This window comes from Lineus longissimus, chromosome 1, assembly GCF_910592395.1.
Source record: "Lineus longissimus chromosome 1, tnLinLong1.2, whole genome shotgun sequence".
Lineage (NCBI taxonomy): Eukaryota > Metazoa > Nemertea > Pilidiophora > Heteronemertea > Lineidae > Lineus > Lineus longissimus.
The window spans coordinates 18,494,010-18,519,327 of NC_088308.1; the positions used below are offsets into that span (position 1 = coordinate 18,494,010).

At 42.0% G+C, this 25,318-nt stretch overlaps 2 long non-coding RNA genes and 1 other non-coding gene across 3 annotated transcripts; all 3 read left to right on the forward strand.

Moving 5' to 3' along the window:
* Positions 1 to 3,127: 3,127 nt before the first annotated feature.
* Positions 3,128 to 3,344, forward strand: LOC135499128 (small nucleolar RNA U3). Its single transcript, XR_010449248.1, has one exon. It is a non-coding gene; the product is annotated as a small nucleolar RNA U3 (small nucleolar RNA).
* Positions 3,345 to 5,368: 2,024 nt separating this feature from the next.
* LOC135493346 (uncharacterized) lies at positions 5,369 to 15,267 on the forward strand. Its single transcript, XR_010448224.1, has 6 exons — positions 5,369 to 5,455; positions 8,712 to 8,829; positions 9,237 to 9,356; positions 10,629 to 10,747; positions 14,485 to 14,751; positions 15,096 to 15,267. It is a non-coding gene; the product is annotated as an uncharacterized LOC135493346 (long non-coding RNA).
* Positions 15,268 to 16,727: 1,460 nt separating this feature from the next.
* LOC135493394 (uncharacterized) lies at positions 16,728 to 21,948 on the forward strand. The gene is made up of 3 exons (XR_010448233.1): positions 16,728 to 16,853; positions 17,465 to 17,666; positions 18,599 to 21,948. It is a non-coding gene; the product is annotated as an uncharacterized LOC135493394 (long non-coding RNA).
* The last annotated feature ends 3,370 nt before the right edge of the window (positions 21,949 to 25,318 follow it).

Sequence of the window (25,318 nt, forward strand, 5' to 3'; positions counted from 1 at the left end):
ATTGACAACCGGAGAGAAGAACTGTCAATCAATTTAGATTAGGTAGCGCTATACCAATCACAGGCTGCTGTGGGTATGCGTCATGAATAATAAAGGAGGAAACCAATGACTGCTTATAGGCAAGCATGGCGCATGTTCGAAGTGCTGCTATCTACACATAACAGTAAAACCATTATCAAGTATAGAGAAGGCCTATTTTCATCTTCCAGGGAATTTTCAAAAAAGAAATATCAATTTTTCTAATTTCTCTGGTGGAAACTGAACGACATGATGTCTAAAGAAAATACTTTGTTCGTGAGTTTCAAATGTACATGTCAATTGTACATGTATATCTATTTTATTACATAACTGTTAATGCGCATTACCCACTTCTCATCACTACTTTGATCTCGCCGACAATTATCAACCATGCAGTTGAAATGGAATTGCTCCGAGGAAAATTAATTTGTAAATGCGTTTTTTTTGTATAATGTAAGCTACGTTATGTAGTATCATTTGGCAATGGAGTATATGTACTTTGACAGTAATGGTCATAGGATTATTAATCAGTACATGTATGTTCTGACATTTTGACGTGACCTATGCTTCAAAATGGTTCTCCTCGGTTTATACCAGCGGAGTGGGAGTTGGTGTCAGTTACTTTGATCGTATTGGGCGCTTCTGTATGCCCATATATGGGAGCCGCAACCCAGCCCCTACAAATGACGCTGCAAATTAGTCAGTAATGCCATCTGTCTGTAAGTGATGGGAACTGCTACCATCACGTCGTGGTCCAGCATTTATGGGGGTTAACAGAGTCATGTTGCTGATCGGAATTTATTCAGGCTCAGCCTAGCCTAGTCAATTATTTTACGCCGTCTGTTTGTCACAGAACCAAAATAACTTTAAGTTTGATTAAAAAAGGAGGTTTCGTTTTCTAACACCAAAATAATGTTTGCCCGAAGGAATATGTAGGTATCGCTTTTTCCTTTATTTCATTTACGCCATTTCAATATTGATAAATGCGAAAAATACATTTGGTAACACGACCGGCGTGTACATTCTTAACTAGGGAAGTTTTAATGTGTTAAAATCTCCCTGGTTAATTCAAGTGATAAACGAAAATCAACCAGATGAAAAACACACATGCAGTCCGAAAAATCGCGAAAGACCTTTCCCGCGAAAGGCCAGCGAAAGACCTTTCCCGCCATGTGAGCGCACTGACGCAACGTCATTCCATGTATCGTCGAAGTCGCGGGGTTGTCAGTGCCATCAGCGTGACGTCCCAAGCGGACCCCAATACGGCGACGCCAGTGCCGCCCCGGACTTCGTTACACCAGTCTTTCAATAAAAAGACTATGGTAACATTGATAAGGCATTTTGTTTCATTTTGAGATCTTGCAGTGTTTGTTGATTCGATTGTCTGCGTATAATGGGCAGATCGATGTCCAGGCAGAGCACCCGACTGACCTTTCCTTTCATTGATTGCCACGCCCGGGAAATATTGACGTCATTAAATCTGCGTTTGTCACTAGGTTGCCCTTATCCATTGTATTGATTGGTCCAGGGAATTGGCTATGAAATTAAAGGAATCTCTCAGTATTCTCCATGAAAGTAGTTTTGAACGGCCCGGCCAACACTTGTTTGTCCTTACGGACTGAGCCAGAGTTAAAATTAGTTCTTTATCTTTTACGAGTGTTGTCAGTCGGACTGGCGTTTTAATCGACTAGATTTGGTTATCGATCTTTTGATTGATTGATTGATTGATTCAGGATCTTCATGCGCCTTTGCTCAGAGGGGGTCTCAATCCTGACATTGTTAGGGTTGAAATACGCATGGACATTTATTGACGACTTCTTGGATATGTTTGGATGATTCCTTATAGCTTCGCCAAAGCTAAAAGATGCAAGAACATCGAGAATACATGTAGGTCGTCCGTTTTTGGATATTTATTGAAACTGTTCAACATGACCTTCATCAGTGTCGATTTCACCAAAACAAAAGCACTTGCCATACGGGCACATAACCCGCCGTATATGTTTTATAGAGGCAGGATTTTCCCAATAGAGAGAGAGACAGTCGGCATGAATAGAAATTGTTCACCCGCCGCGGCATGGCGGCGAGATCAAAGAAAGATCAAAGAGCGAACGGTCGGCCTAACAAATGGGTGGTTAAGCCCGTTAGAGATACAGGTGTATCTCCACGTCTGTTATCTGATAGGGGACCTAATTAACAACTACGCCTCAATGCACAGTTCACCTGTAAAATCAGAGTCTCCGCACTCAAACCCCTTCAGTAACATACCACACTAATGGCAACGCGTTGATTTTTCTAATGCGCTAATTTTTTTTCCTGTGTCAAATTTGATTTGAGGCATATCGTGATCGATTTGAGGTAAATGGTTGGTAACAGGATTCTGTGAGCCCCAGGGCCTCTTGACCCAGCGTGCTGCTGTGAAGAATATTAAGTAAGGTGCATTCGTCAAGTGAAAGTGGCGCTTTCATCTGGTGAGAGTGGCTTCAGTGCACAACCTATACCACCACAGATGCCTCTCTGCGCGATATAAGGAAGAGCAGCTGCCTCTGCAAATGCGACCAGATGCCTCTGCAAATACAACCAGATACCCCTGCAGATGCAACCAAGTACCTCTGCAAATGCAACCAGATGCTTCTGCAGATGCAATCACATGCCTTTGCACATGGCTCTGCAAAATGCAATCACATGACCATGAGTTGCCATGATTCAAACCACCCGCGTTTTCACACACCGCATCACAAATCGACAGTGGTGCTACCTGAAGTACTATCTGGGAACTATACGTCAAGCAACGTGACCACGTGTAGCCTAATAGCATTAGGCCCCGCGTGGTGGCGCCGGCGAGAGTCTCGGCCACATGTGGACGTAATTGGGTCAGTAATAACTCACAGTTGAAAATAACAAATTTTTAATACACCTTGATATGAACTGCAATGATAAACTCATAAAAATATTTTTAGGATACCTTTTGCAGTAATAATATTAGATTTAAAAGCACAGTTTTTACAAGAAGTGCTTTTTAATTACTGAAGTTTAACCCGAGTTGGAATAAAAACACCACGGGAAACATACAATATTTGTGGATCTGGTCGTCGTTGGGTCGGTACTCAGTAAGATCATACTTTTAGGGATCATTTCTATAGTATGTATCGCCAGGACATCAGGTAAAACTGATCCTGGACAACAAACCACGATGACGAGTCAAAGTGGTCTCTCCTGAGCGTGAAGCAGGCCTTGGGTGCCGCCTTCGGGTGGCTGCCCTTGGTCATTGAGGATCGTTCCTTCTCCCTCACGGGGGAGTTGGAGGGAGAGATCACATTCAGAGTGGTTTGCCAATAAAAAATAAAGAATAGAACATTTCGCATCCTCATTGGCACAAGTATTCCATCACTGGAGCTTCGAACTTTGGGATGGGTATTCCTCCTGCACATTTGGTATTGGGTGTATAACAAAGGGGCTAGACTAAAGGGGTGGGATCCTGCAAATCGGAAGTACTTGTATGTGTCAAAATGTCTGTTAATACTAACTTACTTGCTTTGTACTAACTTACTTGCTTTGTACTTACTTACTTGCTTAGTACTTACTTACTTGCTTAGTACACACTCTCCGAAGACAGTCACAACCCTACAAATTTCTTTTTGCTTGTCTGTTCAGATCTGACTTTTATAGTCCTGAAGTCATTGCCATGCAACCAAAACCTCTGTAGGGCTTACACTCCTCTATGGAGACAGGTGTGGCGGGGATAGTAGTCCTAGGGCTGATAGTCCGTGTAACAATAGCCCGCATTGCTAAATGTTTTGGTTATGGTTAGCGGTACAATAGATCATGCTGCTTAATTGGTCAAATACAATGCTACCGGACTATGACTCCAGGGGGACTTTATCCGCTGTCACACCGGGCAATGGTGATCTTTTGGTGCAATCGATTCACCATTGTTGACAGCAAACCACTGCATTGATGAATTTCACGAGTTCAAACACAAACAAGAGCTGAAACGCTCAATGCAAACCCGTCCAACTTAATATCTCATGATTAAAGTTAGTGTATTTGCTCAACATGCAACTATTTTTGTGGGAACTTTTTAATTATGTGATTGAATCACCTAATTCAAGCATGAAATATGCATATAAAATGATGTTATTACCTTTTTGAAGTGGTTACCTGACTGAGTTTGCAGATTTTTGAGTTGCAGATTTTTCATGGGCAAGTTACAAACTCCGATAGTCACGTGGGGATCGAACCACACCACAGCAAAGCGTCTTGTACAAGGTTGCCAACACACACTGTTACAAACACCCTTCAAACATTAATTGATTGGTTAGCAAATAGTACACATCGATCTCGCATAAAATCATCTAAGGTTTTGATTACAAATAAATATCTTACAAGACGATTTAACAGTCAAGGGGCGTTGCTATCCTGGCCCCAAACATCAAAATAAGTATATCGTCTTGTACGCATGTCTCGGAAAGGGTCCCAATTAAAGCAAGTGGCTGTAAAAAAGAAAGTTACTTTGCATCAACCTTGGACTTGCGGTAAGACAAGGGACTGAGTAAAAAAAATTGAGTGAATGCAAAAAAGCAGAAACTGAAAGACAACGAAGTCAAACAGAAATATACGAGGACACTTTTTAGGATGTGCAAGTCAGAAAAGCTTTGTTGACGATGCCCCCCCCCCCCACACACACGTTGTGACTCTAAAGTATGAACCGAAGATGAACATTTTAAAGAAATGTTCACAGATAAAGTATGTGTACGGGAGGCCTATTTCTCATCGGTTGAGGTAGTTCCTCGCAGTCGCTCAAAGCTTATTCCGCCGGAAGAGCGTACTAGTGAGCGGGCCCATTTCTTGTAAAAATGGTCTGGGTGCGTCACCCGCAATTGGCATTGGTTTATTACGAACTTGCTGCAATGTTGCAATAAATATTTTTATTATATTATTGCTGCAATAAATATTTTCATCGTTAGTGGTGGTGCATGGTGGTGGTAGTGGTGGCACTGGGGGGGGGGGGGCGCTCTTTCGGAGCTGCGGGCTGGGGGCATGGGTGGGGCTATCCGTCATTGGTTTAACCTTCTAAAAACAGTTTTTTCCTTAATACCACTATAATAGTAGGCATTTCCTTTTCCTGGTCAGCTCCCGCACTGCAACCACTGAGGCTTTACCAGAAAAAATTGCTAACTTTCCCTCACCAATTTAAAAATCAGAGAGGTTTTCGTCGTCCCAGTGCTCCATCTAAGAAAGAGACGCAGGATTTTTTTAAATTCCCGCCGAAAAATTGCTCCGCCTGTTCGCCTCCTCCGCCTGATGATAATGACGTAATCACACGATCGTCTGACCCACGTGTTGAATTTTCCGGCGCAGCGACATTTAAGTTTCGAAACTTCTCCGTTTAATTCTCTGATTTCACCTCTATTTCGTGCATAAAGACAACTTTTGGATGGTAAGTTCATAGATTAGGTATCTTAGCTCATCCATATTCCGATATTTTTGCGTTTCTTGCGTTATTGGTGTAATGAAAGAAAAAATTTGTGCGGTTGGCAAAAATTTTGATGGTGGCCTGCACGGCGATTTTCTTCATGAAAAACATACGATTCTGTGTTCTATGATACTCACCAAAGTGCCGGAGCCAAGTATTCTTGTTCTGTGTGTAATTCTGCATCTGGTAAACTGAATTACGTGGAGATTTTTACCATTTTTGATGGTGAAAAGCATATTGAAACTGACCAGTCCAGTGCGATAACTGAATACAATGTTTCGATGCCCATTTTGTATGCACTGCGAAGCACGTGTTTGCTGTGTGCACTGCCGAAGCACGTGTTTACTGTGTGCATGAACAACATGCATTGACTGTGTGGATGTGTGACATTTTATTTTCGCGGGAGAATGGGGAAAAAGAACAGATTCTAGCAGGTGGAGGACTGCAGACGCTACAGAAAGCATTTTTTTCTCTTCAGGTTTAAGGTAAAAAGCTGTGTTTTAAGGCCATGGGAATCAGTGATTAATCCAGTTTACCGTCCACCTCCCGCATCGGTTCAGAGCCTACTTCAAATTTTTTCATTAGTTTAGAAAAAAGCTATTTATTTTATTGTTGCCATTATTTTTTAAATTCTAACAGTCTTTCCAGTGGTTCATCTTTAACTAAACTGATTGAAAATTCCAATAAAAATTTGATAGGGTGGGGTCTTCACCAAAATAATGAAATTTTTTCAATGCCTCATGTTGATGACTAAACCGATTTCCATTTACTGGAACTTGCTGAATCACATGTTTTGACCAGTAAATTAGGCTGTAAACCGATAATGAATAATGAAAAATGAAAAAAAAGTCTCATCATCTTTTTAGATCTCTCAGATGGTAAACCGGATTAATCATTCCCATGGCCTAACCCAGAATTTCCAGCATGTCTACAGGGTATAGGTAGGCCAGGAAAATAGACAACCTGCAAAAATAAATTGCGGCCATTTTGAAAAGACCCTGTTCACAGTCAAGGTATGTTTACCTTGCCATAAAAGTGAAAAATATACTAGATTCAAGCAATTTTCTTTAAGTGGTCCATGTCTTCCAATTTTCATGATATTTTGAATGAAAGCTTTTGGTGATGATTTGATTTAAAACATTACTTTTATGTCATGGTAAACTTACGCTGCCTGTGAAAAGGGCCTTTTCAAAATGGCCGAAATTTATTTTCGCATAGGGTCTATTCTGCTGGTAACTGAACTGTTCTACTCCCCCTGACTCCCTCACCCTGAAAGCCTGTGCCTACCCTCCCAAAATGTTGGCCCAGGAAGGGGGGCTGTGCCATAAATTGGAGGAAGCAGGGGCCAAATTGTCTCCCCTCGAGGGTCTGACCACCAAAAATGTTTTTTCATGCAAACTTTTGCCAATCGTCAAACTGGCAGAGAAATAACTGCTCTTGCCCCCCCCCCATAAAAGTTAGCCGCAGGTTGGGAGGGGGAGCTAGCCATAATATGTATGGCTGCTCTCTGACCTTTTATTGTAAAGCATTGTGACCAAAAGTTGATCATTGCAAAGGATTTTCTCTAAAATTATGAAATTAATGACTTGGATCAGAGACAGAACAATAGACAACTTTGGCCATTTTGAAAAGACTCTTCACAGGCAACGTATGTTTAATATGGAATAATAGTACAAAAATACAAGCTTATTCAAGCTGTCCATGTCTTCCAATGTTCATGATATTTTGAATGCTTTTGGTGATGATTTGATTTTACATGACTTTTATGTCATGGTAAACTTGCGCTGCCTGTGAAAACTCCTTTTCAAAATGGCCGAAATTTATTTTCGCAAGCTGTCTATTATTCGTGGGACACTTGATCGTCCTGCTGGAATATCCCTCTATGTTCCATTGAACAGTTTATTCCTTTGGACCACAATTTTCTCGAAAAAACTTTCCCACCATGGTGAGATTTTCCAAAAATTTGCATACAACTTTTCTTTGTCTGAGGGAAGGTGTCCTTGACATCTTCGCAAGAACTCTGTGGCATTCACCCACGTGTTGAGGGGCTCAAAGTTGGTTGATTTTGTGACATTCACAATTTTTGCCTGCATAACAGGGGTATTACTATTAGTAAAAAAGTGGGCCGTACCTGTCAATGTGGCAGATCTGGGTCAGATTTCAGATGTCCCCTGAGGCTGAGGACAGGTTGCACAACATTTGTGACCCGTTCTAGCAAAACTAGTCGCATGTCGCACATAAGATGAGCCTATATGACACCTGGAGATAATAGAAGAAATTGATGTCGTCAGATTTCACAAAAGGCAGACAATAGTGAAATGAACAAACGATCCGTCTCAACCTGCCAAGCTCAGAGCGACATGCGACTGGTTTTGCTGGAACGGGTCACATTTGGTTCAGATTTCAGATGTCCCTTGAAGACAGGTCAATGTCACAACCATATGGAGATATCGGTGTTTAGGTTTCAGAGATCACTTGAAGTCGGGTCGATGTCACAACCACCAATATGTCCCTTGAAGACAGGTCAATGTCACAACCAGATAGAGATATTGGTGTTTAGGTTTCGGAGATCACTTGAAGTCGGGTCGATGTCACAACCACCAATATGTCCCTTGAAGACAGGTCAATGTCACAACCAGATAGAGATATCGGTGTTTAGGTTTCAGAGATCACTTGAAGTCGGGTCGATGTCACAACCACCAATAGATCTCCACAAATATGTGTTAAGATTTCAGATGTCCCTTGAAAACAGGTCAATGTCACAACTAGAAACAGATCCTGGTGTTCAGATTTGTTATGTCTCTTGGGGGGAAGGTCAATGTCACAACTACTAATAAGTGTTCAGATTCCCTTTAAGGACAGGTCTTTGACACAGCCACAAATCAACATCTGTGTTCAGATTTCAGATGTGATCAGTATCACAACCACAAGTAGTGTTGGCTGAAGAAGCCATCAATAGGAAGAGGGGAGTCAGCAAATTCTTAACAAAAAATTATTGCATGCTTCTCATATAGATGAGCTTTTGCCGTGAGCTACTTTGACGACTTATTTACCACTCTGCCACTGGTGTCCCATACATGTTTGTAAAACTTCAAATGCGAACAATTAGATTACTTCAGCTATTGCATGCTGCGGAAACTTGTGGATGTTGCCACTGCTTTGCGTGGTTAACACTTCGATATTCACCTCTAAAACACTAGAATTTCTTGTTTTATTGCAGTCCAGCCAGAGATGTTTTTCACAAAAGTATAATGACAAGTACTGAGCTATGGATTCAATTCACCTCACCACCATCCCCATTTCCAAGCAATAACCAGCAAGATCTGGAGAATATCTAGGTAAAAATTTAATTGATTCAAAATTGGTTCCTTGCCTCCTTTCCACGGGTCCGCAAAGACAGACTTTGTACAGGTAATGAAACATTTCCAAGTGGTACCTTGAGGACATCTACAGTTGTGTCCAAAGACGACACCAGTTACATAACATGAAGAAGTGTACCCATACAGTTGAGGGATAAATATGGAGAAGCTTCTGGATGTTTTGCTTGAGCGTTCGCTCTGGACTAGGAGGGTTTGTTCTCCGGAAAGTATTCCATCTTCCTTCAAGGGAGATGCTGAATTTTTTAACACCCCACCAATTGGGTTTATTGTCCTGGTGACTCCACATTTGGCCATCTGGCTTCTGGATGTGTTTTGTCGGATACATTTTAATATTCACCTTATAACTTTGAATTGTTTTATTGCAGACTGCGTCATGAGAAATTTTTTTCCTTGTGTAGCGAAAAGTGCTGAGCTATGGATTCACTTCACCTCAACGCCATCCCCAATTTCTAGGAAGGATTATTTCAAATTGCGAACTTATAGAGGTAAACATTTTAAGTGTCCGTTTCCTCGTTGAAATAGTCCACAGTCCTAACTTTCTGTGGGCTGTGAAAATGAACTTCCTACTTCAATATTCATTCAATAATACACCAAGGCTGTGAGTTCCAGCCTCGTTCACATCATCTGTCTGCTGATGCCTAAACAATCTCACAAAGGACGATATAAATTTGAATTGCATTTTGTTTGAAAGGGAAGATTTCAAGGTAATACCTGACCAGACTATAAAGTTTGTGTTTTGTCCAAAGAGACTGAAAGAAGCAGGCGTCTTTCAGTTGCAAATGCAGAATGGGAAGTGACTTTGAGACGTTACTTTACCAGCAAGAGAGGATCACATCTGTGGCCAAACTAAAGCTGTGTTCTCACTGGGCCTTTAAAACGTCTTGAAAACGTTTTAAGTCTTTAAAACGGTTTAGGGTGCCACACTAGAGGGCCCTTAAAACGTTTTGAAACCGTTTTAACGAGAACAGTTCATGATGCGCTTTCAAGTCGTCTTGAAACCGTTTCAGCTAAAAAGGTTCTGTGGCGTTTTGAATGTGGTGCTATCAATGCGTTGTACGCATGCGCATTAATGATTTTTACTTTACTTCCGTACTGAAGCCTGGATGCTGCGTGTGTCTGACATTTCATTTATTTTGTGCTTGCTTCGCTTAAAATGGCTGGGAGAGGTAATGTGTGGGCCAGGATAGAAGTTCTTGCCCTCCTGGGCCTATGGAGGGACGAGGACGTAGAGGGGCAGATGCAAAACGTCATAGAAATACTCCTATTTACGCCAGGCTGGCTGAGCTCATGTCTGATCAGGGGTGGGAGCGCACTCCTGAACAGTGTCGCCGCAAGATTAGGGCCCTAAAGCATGATTATAACAAAACGAAAGCAAATTTGCAACGTTCTGGGACAGGTTCACGGAACATTTTGGCATTTACAGATGGCAGGCCAGTCAACTTACAACCAAAACGACTTCAGTGTGACCCGCTCAAAACGTTTTGAAGACGCTTTGAGAATGCTTTTAAAATCTAGTGTGGCCTGTGCGTTTTTGCTAAAATGTTTTCCGTCGGACGTTTTACGGAGAACGACTTCAGATCGGATTCAGTGAGAACACAGCTTAAGATGGTCAGTTGGTATGTGAGATTTTATTTGCATACTAATAGGACACTGGTACACAGCCCTTTGCTGGGCTATTATCCTATGGGACCCACCCCTGTCGCACAAAATTATATTGTCCTATTCCTTATTAGCAACAAAATGGTTTACTTCTGCAGGATCAACATTGAAGACAAACAGGCAACAGAGCTAAAGACAGCGACCGGCCAGGATGGTGCTGGCAAGCTGCAACAACATGTACAACTGTTGGGGGAGAAACTGGAGCCAAGCATATCCGGTATGGTATTTTGCATAGGTTTTCATTGACAACTCGGTGAACTTTGTGAACCATATGTCATGAATGTCTTCACCCAAGTTTATGGAAAGACCATGATCCTCATCCATTGTGGAACATGTAGGTCACAATGCTTCTTCATTTTTTTGGTCTTTTGCTGACTGCACAAACTACCAATTTTTCTAAAAAACAAAAAGCAATAGCGGACACTTAATCTCATTGTGTTCTCATAACGTCATGAAATTTAGCCAAGTTTTATTAGCTCAGCTGAAAAGCTGAGCTATTCATATGAGTAAATGGTAGAATGAGTGTCCGTCTGTCTGTCTGTCTGTCTGTCTGTCTGTCTGTCTGTCCGTTAAACAGGCACGTTTCAAAACTATGGCGGATAGGCGATAGATTTTCCCTCTGAGGCGTTGAGACCCTTCAGGACTCCTGAATAGACCAAATGTGGGTCCGGCAGGATGAGCGGTTTGGCCACTAGGTGGCACCGAGCGAAATTTTCCAAAAACTTTTCCAGCAGCTGATTTCTCAGTTGGGGATCATGAATCAAATCTAATTTTATAGAGCAAAGCTTTCTCTTTCATTATCAATAGGCGTGGTTCATGAATTTCTCACCAGGTGGTGTTACTGGCGCAATTTAGTGAGCATCCCCCAAGAAGAGCATTTTAAATTTCGCGCGAGTTATCCCACGTCCAATCACACGTGCAGCGAACGTCACGTCTCGAGTCTGCGCAGTTCAGACGTAAGGAGACCATGCTATGGAATAGATCGCGTTCTGTCAATTCAGAGGTAAGTTCTCATTAAATTCACAATTTCATAGGCGATAATATTTGGCTTCTTGTGTTATTGCATGTTGATGACATTAGGGAAGGCTTGGATTGTTTAATTGGATGTGATTAATTTGAAATAGTTCGTCGACGATCGTTGAAAAACGATCTGCGAAATGCAGCTTGGTTGGTCTGAGAAACGATGTCAAAGTCCGGCTTTAAATCATGGATTTCTCAACAAATAACTCTTGTCACATAGCAGAACTAATGTGAATAAACAAGACAATAATAAACATCGTTCTGATATCATCGGGTAAGGTTGCCAATAAACAGTGTAATTGAGGATCGACTCCAGCGATTTGAAATGTCAACAAACAATAAATGCGATAGCTGATACACACTGACACTTGCACACTGTACATAGCACAATGCTTCAAACGGGGCCGATTCATCACTCTTATCACAATGTATTCCCAATCATATCAATGAACTTCCTTGATCATTCGGCCCTAGGCCTAGCGCCTTATCAGTTGTTGTTGGCCTTGTATTTGATATAAAACTTGGCTAGCTTACCTATTCTATCAAAATTAAAATGTTATCTCCTCATCATGTTTTGCAGGACAGGAATGATCTGCAGCTGCATTTGAACATATTTGGTGACCACATCTCAAAGATGACCAAGAGAGAGGATCGAGCTATGACTTTGCACATCCCATCGACTTCGGTGTTCACCAGTGCAATCATCAGAAGAGCCAGGCAATTCTAGTATTCAAGTATTTCATTCTGTAATACTTACCTCAAAATTTACTAAATAAAGATAACCGCATGTGGCAGTTGGTTAAAAAAATCAAGTCTATCTGTTTAAAGTTTTTACTTGCTATCATTATTATCAACATTTCAATGGTGGCATTCTGCTAAGGTTTGTTAAGAGTTTCACTTGACTTAGGTGTACACTAGTAAAATATCAGCGACATTTTACCAACATTTTACCAACATTTTACCAACATTTTACCAACATTTTACCAACATTTTACCAACATTTTACCAACATTTACCAACATTTTACCAACATTTTACCAACATTTTTACAACAATTTTGCAACAAGCCCTTCAAGGCCCTGTGTTCACTAGCAACAAAATTGCAACAAATTAGCAACATTTTTACAACATGTTGGTAAATTGTTGCAAACTTTTTAGTGGGAACAAAGGGAAATAGGTATTTTGGAGGGAAAATGGATGATTCCAAGGAGAGAAGATGTGTTTTGAGTGCTTCTGCAGCAATTTTAGCTGTCATTGTTGAGAGACGGAAGAGGCGGCGAAATAACCAAAGAGAATATGGACCAGGCCTGGATCAAAATGAGGGTGGATGATGGGGCATACCACTGCCTGTTAAGGCCGCGTATCCATAGGGTATGCCCTTGTGTGGTGTGGCGTTATGGCGTAACAGCCTTGTGACCTAGGCACTATGCCCTGCGTCTCCATTGGATATAACTTTTTGGTCATGTAGGCCTTTGTAGTCCTCATTTCGCAGCGGTCAATCGCGTTTATCCGCACGCTGTCATTATTTCAGAAGACAATTTCTCATGAATATTGAAAATGAAAATACAAGTAACTTGTATTTTCACTTGCAACATCAAATTGACATGTACATGTATATAAAACTTGACTTTTAAGCAACAAATTACAGGTTCGTGCTTGTTATGATAATCATCAGTTTCGGGGTCCCAGAGTAGTTCCCGTTGATGAACCTCTTGAATTAATTTCGCCTCAGACATTGCTTCCGTGTTGTTCACTCGCAAAAGAATGGACATGTTCAATCCCAATATGGGCCTATATTCCCAATCCACAGTGCATATATGCCCGCAATGTGACACGGCATAACCTATGGGAACGATCAATAACACCAACGAAGGTTCATTGTCCGTGTGGCGCGCCAGGCGGTAAAAAGGGAATGTTGTGCAGGGCACGGAACAGCCTATGGATACGCAGCCTAAAGGAGTTGCGGCTGACTGACAAGCCGTCATACAAAAACTTCTAGAAAAGGTTTCATCACCCTCGAAGCAAGACACTCACTTGAGAGTTGCTATACCTGCTTCTTGTTCAAGTCACATGAACTCCGGTAGATCACATGACGCAAATCCTATTTCTGATTGGCTGAAGAGTTTGCAACATTTTTACAACATGCAACAAAGAATTGCATTGCATTTAATTTGCAACAATTTTACAACAGGTTGTAAGACGCGTTTTGCTCTGTACACACTACGCAACATTTTTGCAACATTTGTTGCAACTGGAAATGTAAAAATGTTGCTAATATTTTACTAGTGTACACAGGCCTTTAGGCAATAATAGAGTTGGGTAGAGCATTTTGTTAATGTTACCCTTTTAGTTAGGGAAACTGGTGCCTTCTGCATTAGGTGGACCCCACTTGCTCATCTGTCAGACCGGCCTCACACGTCGGCAGTAGAGTTTAAGGTCCAGTCTGCGAGATTTACCCATTTCTACCCAGCCAAAAGCGGGTGATTGGGCTAGTCTCTCCATGTGATTCAATTCGCATGGATTCTTGTGCCCCGGTGCTGAAAGGATCCCTTCACAAGGGCAGACTACATCCGGTGGCACTGAAGTATGGAAGAAAGACAGAAGACGACCAATTTGCGAAAAGGATCATCATCATCATCATCATGGTAACAGCTGAGGATGAATCATGTTGCTGTGTGTAGAATTGATGGTCCAATATAGGTTAGGTTATCTGTTTGCGCACACATTGCAAGGGTGGAGCTTGCTTGAAGTAGATTGCGCCAGTCTACCGTAATTCACTGTTACACATCCAGAAGCTAATATCCTTAGGCTTTGAGTCCTTAGTTTAGTAGAGTTTGACGAGTAATGTAATATATACGAACAACGCAGCAACAACTCAGCTGAGCGCCAGGCCCTTGGGCCTCTTGTATATTGAGAACTGTACTCATTTTCCAGGAAGCGCTGTAGACCATGATCCGGTCCATGTATAAATGACCAGAGGGGTGCGTAATGACGTTAAAGAGCGGGAGCAAGAGATGGCGTGGTAACCAAGGACATCACCAAAGGGAGACGTAAGAATGACAGAGTGAGGACAGTAAATACATCTACCTTCATTCTGACAGCACACTTGCGCAAGGGTACGGCTGTCTTTGGAGCATCGTTTGCAAACTGGATGCAAATGACCTGAGCAGAATAACGAAGCTGGCAATGCTTGCTTGAGAGGTGTGCCGAAGAATCTCCCTGGGATCAAGCCTGGGTCTTATTGCGTGGTAGCCACCAGCAGTGTTAATCAGATGATGACAATGTTACAATGTGTTTACAATTGGTCAACTTAAAATTTGCCTCAGTATTTAAATAAGCCAATGATTGACAAGGACAAGGGGGAAGAAACTAGAAACTGACATCTTTACAAAATGCCTAGGTAGCTGGGCGTCTTATCAGCTATGCTACCTTGATTAGATATTGAGAAGATGTATGCTTCAGCATGATATCAAAGAATCTTGCATTCAGTTATGACCTACAAATTACTTGCATGACAGTTCTAAATGTATCAAGATCTTTTTTAGCCTGTTGCAAGATCAGGGGCGTGGCTGTCACCGAGGTTGTCCAAGAGAGACCCGATGCTATATTACTGTTGAAAAAGACAAAGCGTTTTGGTTTGGAATGGCTAAGTATTGACTGACAAACTGTCGAAAAGGTGTGACTTATTTCTTGCCTGGTGTCTGAGAAACAGTAATGCCAGTCATTAGGGAGCGTCAATTAAGTACGTACGCACGAAACTGCCAATTTTGAGACCTCCCCTCCCCCCCTGTATGCACCTTGTACGCATTGCCTCATACCCCCCTCCCCCCCTGTACGAGCGTACGCCTATAGAACCTTGAATTCCCTAGCAGACGAACAGACATAGTACCTGATTTTGCTACATTGTGGCGCCACAATCGGATTGGCGTCGTATTGGCAAGTCGACTGCGCAATTTTTCTCCGACGGCGACACGCATTACCGGGAAATTAAACGGCGCTGGAAATTGCTAAAACATTGTAGTCGGGTAACATCCGAACCCAGAAGCGTATGAGTTCACACATCTTGTGAAGAACAAGTATGATTATCCAAATAAGAATAAGAAAGAGGAGAAGATTTTTATGATAATATTTATTTTTCATTTGTTCAAAAAAATGGTTCTTGGGTTGCGTACGTACGCAAGACCATTAACCCCCACCCCCCCTCCCCCCCTGTACGCATAGTGTACGGATTTCATAGACCCCCCCCTCCCCCCGCAGTGCGTACGTACTTAGTGGATGCTCCCTTGGACATGTGACAGTGACAGCTTAATTGCCAACACAGGAACAAAAATTTGATGTCGGGCCAAGGACAATGCAAAGTTGGCACGATATTGGACTTGCAGACCGACTGTACAAACTTGGCAACAGCAAAATAAGCCAGTGAGGACGAGTCTGTGGCTGGATGCCTAGCCAAATATCTTTTAGGTAGCTGCCTCTGCTAAAATGATAATGAAAGGATGAATGCCAGCAGGATGACTAAGTGACAGGAACATGTAATATAGCCTTAAAAATTTATGATCGTCCTAATAGTTTTCGCCTTCTGTTTCAGCAAGGTTTTAAGATTGGAGGACAGGGATGCCACAGAGGTCTGGACAAACTATTGCTAACTAGGAAGCACTAGCATCTGGAACAACTGCTGTGAAGGAGGACTGGGCACGTACAAAGAAAGATATTTTTCTTTCCAGCCATGTTGCCAGTGCCACAAAGAACAGAGCTGAAGTTGGTTTCAGTTTAAATATGAACTTGAATTATCCGGGGCTGTCCAAGAGAGTCTCTGCATCATAAAGTAAGAGGACCAAGTAGCTTGGCTTGACGTGGGGAAATATCCACTGACTAGATGCCAACATAAACATGATAGAGGGCACTGATAATTAGATGCCCAATTTGCCTCCTTGGTGAGTCGTAGCATATTTGTTTTTTCGTGAGAAATACACTCTGCTGTAAAGCATGCATTTTAAAATGATTCCTTTTGCCTGTGATCTGAGCTTGTGCGAGACAATGATGCAGATCATAGAACTGGGTGAGACGGTGACAGCTGGTTAGGAAGAAGACTCGTCAATGCATGTTTTAAAAAAATCAAAAGAAATTTGGCTGCAGTCAAGACGTTCAATAGTTTGAGTTATTTTTCAGCGTGCATGGTTTCAAGGATTAGATGAGATTGAGAGATACAACATACATGGAGAAACATGTGTACTTTACATAAAGGTCTGTGTGTGTATCCTGAAGAGGGATTCAGTTGACTTTTGAAGGAGCAAATATTTTGAGTAAGAAAATTGTTCTTCATATTCCGTCAACTAGTCGAAAAGCTGTCAGCATTGAAGTTTCTTGTCTTCATTCAGGCAAGAGAGAATGCAGTCCCATAGAGCTTGAAGTAAAATACATGTCTCTGAACCTGGCTGACATAGATTAAACCTGATTCCTGCCCAAATAATGGACAAAAATCTGCTCAACATCAAATTGCCTCAGACAGTGGACATGGCTGATTATCTGGAGATGGTGTTTAGTATTTCATCGCATTAATACACAATCCAAGGTGTGAAGGACTGAAGGTAGGTTGGCCTAAACATTAGGCATAAGAAACGGGACAACAACGCAGACAATTCTCAACATTTTGTCTTGCTGAATGTATGTAACAAGTTACTGACAACTATTCACAGAGTCTGAGCAAACGTGACGGTTGTCTGTATTGCACTTCATACCAGTGATCTGCTTATGGCAGCTAATGGCACTTGTTTCTAAAACAGCTTCTCATTTACCTAGTGTCTTCATATTTGGCAGATGATTATCTAGATGTGGAAAAGCCAGGGGACCGTTCCGCGTTATTGATTATTTTGTTTAGAAAATTTTATGAATGAAAACTTTAGTCCTATTCCAGCTCCTCCATCTGATGGCACAGACTGGAAAAGAGAAAAACTACCACACCATCGTCGTCCTGGTAATCAAGCCAAGATCAGTTCACGTGCTGAGGGTTGCAACTCCAACACCACTAACAAGATTTCACTGCGATCAGCTGACTGGAGAAAATGATGAAGGAATCTACAATGTCGTTGCGAGGACAAGCAATCTTATAATACAAGGTTGGTGTGTATGTGAATCTCTGCAGGATAGATGTACTGTAGCCTGCCTGCTGGATAACTTATCAGAAAGCAAGAATGTCCAGAATGACGAGAATAATAAGTCAAAAAGTTTATAACAGATTTTAGTCATAACATTGGTCAAGTGCTGTCCTGTAAGTGTTCCTTTAACCCTTAAGCTCCTGGGTGTCTCCAAATTTTTTTCCAGTACCTCCCAGAAGATTTCCATAGTGTATAGACTTTTGGCAAAAGAGATACAAAAAGTTGAAAATGAAGTACTACAAGTGATATTTATTTTGAAGCTAACTTTTCATTTTAACCCCCTGGTATCGACAGCATTAACCCTCTCAGCAATATAGTGAAAATTCATAAAAAGGCAGTGGAGTAAACAATAGAATCATAAGAAGTTCCTACCTAATCAAAAACATCCATAAAGAAACCCTAATGTACGCTAATCCAACCTAATATCGATTGAAAACAAAACCTGGCAGTCTCCTGTACATGAATACATGAATGGGGTCAGGAAGCAGACTCGCCAACTCGCTATAGCCCTGTATTACTCGGTAAAATGTACAGCAACCCACCGAGGAATGAGTTTTATTATGAAGATGACACTCCAAGCATCGCCCTGTGGTGTTACTTTACTTCTCGGCCACTTGGTTATCGCAGGGCGGGAGTTAAAAACACGGGCGGCTACGGGCAGTACAGGAGCTAAAGGGTTAATAGAAATTTTTACATTCTGAATAGTTGTTAGTCAGTACTGTTGGCAAGTTCCTGGCGCATAAGGTTCCAGAGTGAACTGCAATCACAGTGAGATGTCCTTGTGCACTTGACACCCCCTCTTAGTAAGCCAGAGGCCTTTCATGCAGCTGTTTCTAAAAACTCTGTCTCTGTAGAAGTCATTAAAATCAAAAGAACTATTGTCTTATTTTCAGCACCTCAACGGAAAATCACTGGTAACTGAAGCTGGTAGTGTGCTGTGACATCTCTCGTAAACAAGCTGCGTTATAGACAAGGATCAATCAACCAAGTTCAGATGTCTTGAACACGATAGGGCCCCTTCCGTTCTGACTGGAAAAGACATCTGTCATCTATGGTTTCTGCATGATCAATGGTATCCACAGTTTCTTTGCTGGGATAATGGAAAGCAGTGGAATTCCTGTCTTTGCCAAGGACCTAAATATTTGATGACATCATTCCGTCATATATTGCAATGTCCACCAGTAATTATATACAGACTTAAGTTTTGCTTTGAAGCAATGTCACAGTCTACCATGCCAGGATTTTTTATTGTACTCTTGTTATGCCGGCAATACAATAGGGCGAGTACAGTGTAAATTGAGTCTGCACTTCATACACTGTGTACAATCGCACTTGTTTGTCATTCCTGCCGTATCATGTAGCCTTGCGCAAATAGTTCAATCAAAATTGTTTTAAAAAGGCATGATATTGCTCAAATTTGTAAATTCTTGGTTGAAATCTGCCAATTCAAGCAATGAGATAGCGGTACTCTGCCTATCTGTACTATAAAAAAACCGACGGTTATCGCGGCTCTTGGCTCTAAGATTAGGGTGTCCCAATATCCACACCTGGTATTCTTTAGTTACTGTGTAGTGACCTTTTTGTTTTCACTTTTAAAGACCTATGCGATTTGCCGCACTGAAGGTCCCTCCAGAGATTGTTGGACTGGGTCCATTATGTGACAAAAATATCCAACACCTATTTACAAATGAAGTGAGGGGTCAGCCTTTTGGTGTAACTCCATATAACTGTCTGGTGATTTCGCTCTGGGCTTGTGACATTCTGATCGGTCTGAAATAATCATTGTCGCCCATCCCTCAATTTGAGGCCTGTGTCCCGATGGTGGCGTTGAATGGCAAAATCAAAGGGGCATGACGGCGGTTAAACCTATTGCGAATGGGCAGCATCACAACCAGTTCTGAGATCTGGGGGTGGTGTAGGATATCTGGTTACCACGCACACATCTCGTGAATCTGCGGTGGGTTGGTACCCCACGCTACGTAAGGGGAGGTTTCTGGGTAAGACTTGGTCCACGTGAATAGGTAGTACCTGAAAGATGAGAAGTTGCGAATGGACGCCTTAGAATATGTCCTTCGACCAGCTAGTGCTAACCCGGTCACTGTCTCCAGGTCACCATACCTTGGTCAATGAGCGGGCGAAGAACCCAATGGCTCCGTCAGGAGTACATCGTCAACTTCAGCCCGTAGTCAAACCGGTGCACGCACAAATATCTTAGCTGAGAGTGGGGGACGTACTTGCTTCTCATCGGGGTAATACAGTACCACTGTATACAATGACCCCATTTTAGTTGGATTTTACTGAGGAGTGGACGATAATGAGAATTTCAGGCCAGTCCGATTGTCACCAGTTCAGAGGGCGATTACCTGATAGTTATGTGGCATTCCGTCAAACGGTGAACTCTTTCACATCCTTTGTAAATTAGTGTTGCTTGTTACATGTCACATTCAATGGCTCATTTGAGGATAGTTTCTGTGATTCTACTTAACCATGAGCAGGCCCATTAAAACCTAAAATGTGTAGTTTGTGCTCTGTAGTATGTGATCTAAAAAGTTGTAAATCTGGTTATTAGAGTAAAGATTGTACAATGGAATATCCGCGGGATGCCCTAATCTGAGAGCCAAGAGCCAAGACGCTGTTAAAGAGCCAATTAAGTGCTGCCAGGAAAGCCACGAGCCAAAGAAAAAGTTTAGGCCAATGAAACTTTGGGAATCCTAAGCCTACAGGTACCCTACTTGATAAAAAATAAATTTATTATGTAATCATTTATGACATTGTAAGAAATCGCTGCCTTGATGGCTATTATGTGCAGACATAAGTTTTGCTTTGAAGCAATATCACTGCTACACTTGTGAAGCAGTGGCAGTGTTCAGGTTATGACATATCTGCATACCAGTAGTTATGTGCAGACTTGGCTCTTTCTTTAGAGCAGTACAGTTGCAAGATAAATCCTGTTTGTAATTTTATAAATTAGTTGCTCATTAAGGGCTTACGAAGGTTTTGATGCCTTGCTGGCATATCTGCATACCAGTAAATATGTGCAGATTTATTTCTTGCTTTGAAGCAATATCGTTGCTACACTCCTAAAGCAGTGGCAATGCTCAGGTCTGTTCTGCCTCGCGGGCAAATCTGCATACCTGTAATTATGTGCAGACTTGGCTCTTCCAGAGATTGTAGGACTGGGTCCATTGAATGTAACAAAAATAATCGATGCCTATTTACAAATGAAATGAAGAGTCTGCATTTTGATGCAACTCCATATAACTGTCTGGTGATTTCGCTCTGGGCTTGTGACATTCTGATCGGTCTGAAATAATCATTGTCGCCCATCCCTCAATTTGAGGCCTGTGTCCCGATGGTGGCGTTGAATGGCAAAATCAAAGGGGCATGACGGCGGTTAAACCTATTGCGAATGGGCAGCATCACAACCAGTTCTGAGATCTGGGGGTGGTGTAGGATATCTGGTTACCACGCACACATCTCGTGAATCTGCGGTGGGTTGGTACCCCACGCTACGTAAGGGGAGGTTTCTGGGTAAGACTTGGTCCACGTGAATAGGTAGTACCTGAAAGATGAGAAGTTGCGAATGGACGCCTTAGAATATGTCCTTCGACCAGCTAGTGCTAACCCGGTCACTGTCTCCAGGTCACCATACCTTGGTCAATGAGCGGGCGAAGAACCCAATGGCTCCGTCAGGAGTACATCGTCAACTTCAGCCCGTAGTCAAACCGGTGCACGCACAAATATCTTAGCTGAGAGTGGGGGACATACTTGCTTCTCATCGGGGTAATACAGTACCACTGTATACAATGACCCCATTTTAGTTGGATTTTACTGAGGAGTGGACGATAATGAGAATTTCAGGCCAGTCCGATTGTCACCAGTTCAGAGGGCGATTACCTGATAGTTATGTGGCATTCCGTCAAACGGTGAACTCTTTCATATCCTTTGTAAATTAGTGTTGCTTGTTACATGTCACATTCAATGGCTCATTTGAGGATAGTTTCTGTGATTCTACTTAACCATGAGCAGGCCCATTAAAACCTAAACTGTGTAGTTTGTGCTCTGTAGTATGTGATCTAAAAAGTTGTAAATCTGGTTATTAGAGTAAAGATTGTACAATGGAATATCCGCGGGATGCCCTAATCTGAGAGCCAAGAGCCAAGACGCTGTTAAAGAGCCAATTAAGTGCTGCCAGGAAAGCCACGAGCCAAAGAAAAAGTTTAGGCCAATGAAACTTTGGGAATCCTAAGCCTGGTACCCTACTTGATAAAAAATAAATTTATCATGTAATCATTTATGACATTGTAAGAAATCGCTGCCTTGATAGCTATTATGTGCAGACATAAGTTTTGCTTTGAAGCAATATCACTGCTACACTTGTGAAGCAGTGGCAGTGTTCAGGTTTGTCTGCCTCAATGACATATCTGCATACCAGTAGTTATGTGCAGACTTGGCTCTTTCTTTGGAGCAGTACAGTTGCAAGATAAATCCTGTTTGTAATTTTATAAATTAGTTGCTCATTAAGGGCTTACGAAGGTTTTGATGCCTTGCTGGCATATCTGCATACCAGTAAATATGTGCAGATTTATTTCTTGCTTTGAAGCAATATCGTTGCTACACTCCTAAAGCAGTGGCAATGCTCAGGTCTGTTCTGCCTCGCGGGCAAATCTGCATACCTGTAATTATGTGCAGACTTGGCTCTTCCAGAGATTGTAGGACTGGGTCCATTGAATGTAACAAAAATAATCGATGCCTATTTACAAATGAAATGAAGAGTGTGCATTTTGATGCAACTCCATGTAACTGTCAGGTGATTTCGCTCTGAACTTGTGACACTCTGATCGGTCTGAAATAATCATTATCCCGCCCCTCGGGGAAAAATTTGCAGCCAGATTGCACCATTTCTTTTTACCCAATGGCTCCGTCAGGAGTACATCGTCAACTTCAGCCCGTAGACAAACCGGTACGCGCACAAATATCTTAGTTGAGAGTGGGGGACATCAGTAAAGTGCTTCTCATCGGGGTAATACAGTACCACTGTATACAATGACCCCATTTTTTGTTGGATTCATTTCCACCGAGGAGTGGTCGATAATGAGAATTTCAGGCCAGTCTGATTATCACCAGTACAGAGGGCAATTATCTAATATTTATGTGGCATTCTTTCAAACTGTTTACTCTTTCGTGTCAATTGTAAATTCGTGTTGGTCGTTTTACCTCGGTTCTCTTGGGTAGAAAGAACAGTACATTTTTCACTGTTCAAGGATACAAATACAGATGTGAATAGGCAGTGGAGTTCCTTCTCAAGCAAGGAACCAACGTCTTGGTATTGCAGCCACTGTAGCTTAGGTAGTATAGTGACCTAGATGTAGTTGTTTTCAGTTATTAAAGTCCATGGGGTCAGTTGCATTAACCTGGACTCTGTTTGACTGGGTCCACTGAACATGATAAAATAATTAACACTGATTTACAAATGAAATGAAGAGTCGGCATTTTGGTGTAACTGTCCTGTCCTGATGCTCCCTGATATTGGTCTTCGACTGTAGATCATAATCACTTGGGTCAGCTCCGTGATTCCTTTTTACCATGAGCAGGCCCCATTAGGCCTACAACATGTCATTGTTGTAAATTTCAATTAAGAATAAAATTGTAAACTATGCAAGTGTAATTTTGTTTGCTTTAGTGTTTATGGTGTTACATTGTTAGATTAGAGCTGCAGACAATGTCCAAGGTGAAATTTAATCTTGACCCCCCCCCCCCCCCGGAATGCACATACCAAATAAAGTAGCCCTCTCTGTTCACCATGTCACAACCTGTAGTTTGCCCATTCTCAAGCTGGTGTTGAGTAGGTTGTGACATCGTCCCTCGGAGGGAAGTGAAGCCCTCAGTCCCCGCTAATACAGTAAGAGCTAGTAAATCCATTTACTGGGGAATTGATAATTCTAATTCTTATCTTAGCTTCAGATGCCCCATTTACACTCCAAACGCAATGGACAGGCCTTGTCTTATCGCCTGGTACATAGAGGAAGGACAATCAGGATGACAAAAGGGACTGTATTGGAGACCCTAGCCTTGTTTTGCTCTGGAGTGGCAAGTACAGCATTGGATTGGGGAACAAAAATAAAGGAGTACAGTAGAACGCTCGGTTCCAGTCCATCATGACAACCGTCAACAACAAAATCTTCGTCCAAGACCGAAAGAAAATGGTAGATCTGTCAAGGTTATTTGTAAGACTATTAAATGCAAATCAACAAATGGGCCCCTTATGTCATTGGCAATAACAAAAAATCTATTCATGCAAAAGGCCTAAAAACATGCTCAAATTCATAGGAAGGGGACTCAGGCGACAGTGGTGCTATCTAGCGGTAAAAAGTGGAACTGAGAGTTTTGGACGAGGATTTCAGTTCCTTTTTCTGCCGCGAGACAGCGTTACTGTCGCCTAAACAAATTATATACTGTGGGTCCTGGAATTGATTGGTTTTCATGTCTTTGGAAGATCATCAGTATCAACTGAGGCAATTTGACAGAGATCATGACTTGCTTTAGTTGTCAAAACAGGTTCAGCACAGCCATAAGCCATCTTCCCACACAAACGACAGTAGATATGATTCTCTAATGGGATCAACGACGGTGGACGAGTTTCACCAGTGACACTGACAGGCTCCGGGGCTTATTCGGTACCCCCTCTATTGACCTCGTCAGTTGCTTAATATAGGAGAGGTCAAATTTAATGGAAACTACAACTTTGTGACTAAAACTAGTGGTCTTTATAGAGAGGTGTTTGCTAAGGTAGGTTCTACTGTCAAAACATCTTACCGCAATTGCTTGGAGGTAGGCCTAGGTTCCAGTCCATCATGACAACCGTCATCAACAAAATCTTTGTCCAAGACATGAAGAAAATGGTAGATCTGTCGAGGTTATTTGTGAGACCATTAAATGCAAATCAACAAATGGGCCCCACCCTGTGTCTTATGTCATTGGCAATAACAAAAAATCTATTCATGCAAAAGGCCGAAAAACTTGCTCAATCCATAGGACTCGGGCGACAGTGGTGCTGTCTAGCGGTATAAAGTGGAACTGAGAGTTTTGGACGAAGATTTCAGTTCCATTTTCTGCTGCGAGACAGCGCCACTGTCGCCTAAGCAATTTCATACCGTGGGTCCTGGAATTGTTTGGTTTTCATGCCTTTGGAAGATCATCAGTTATCAACGAAGGCAATTTGACAGAGATCATGACTTGCTTTAGTTGTCAAAACAGGTTCAGCACAGCCATAAGCCATCTTCCCACACAAACGACAGTAGATATGATTCTCTGATGGGATCAACGACAGTGGACGAGTTTCATCAGTGGGAGGCTCGGGGGCCGATTCGGTGTACCCCTCTATTGACCTTGTCAGTTGCTTAATATAGGAGGCCTTCCTTGTACCCTCTGATTAAATATAGGTGCAGTCACTGATCTTCAAACCTTTAGATTTAACAACATTCAAACCTTTAGATTTAACAACATTCAAACCTTTAGATTTAACAACATAAGTATTTTCAATCAACTTACACCTACATTCAACGGACGGACGGACTTTGTTAGCGGAGCTAAAAACACAAAAAATCATATCA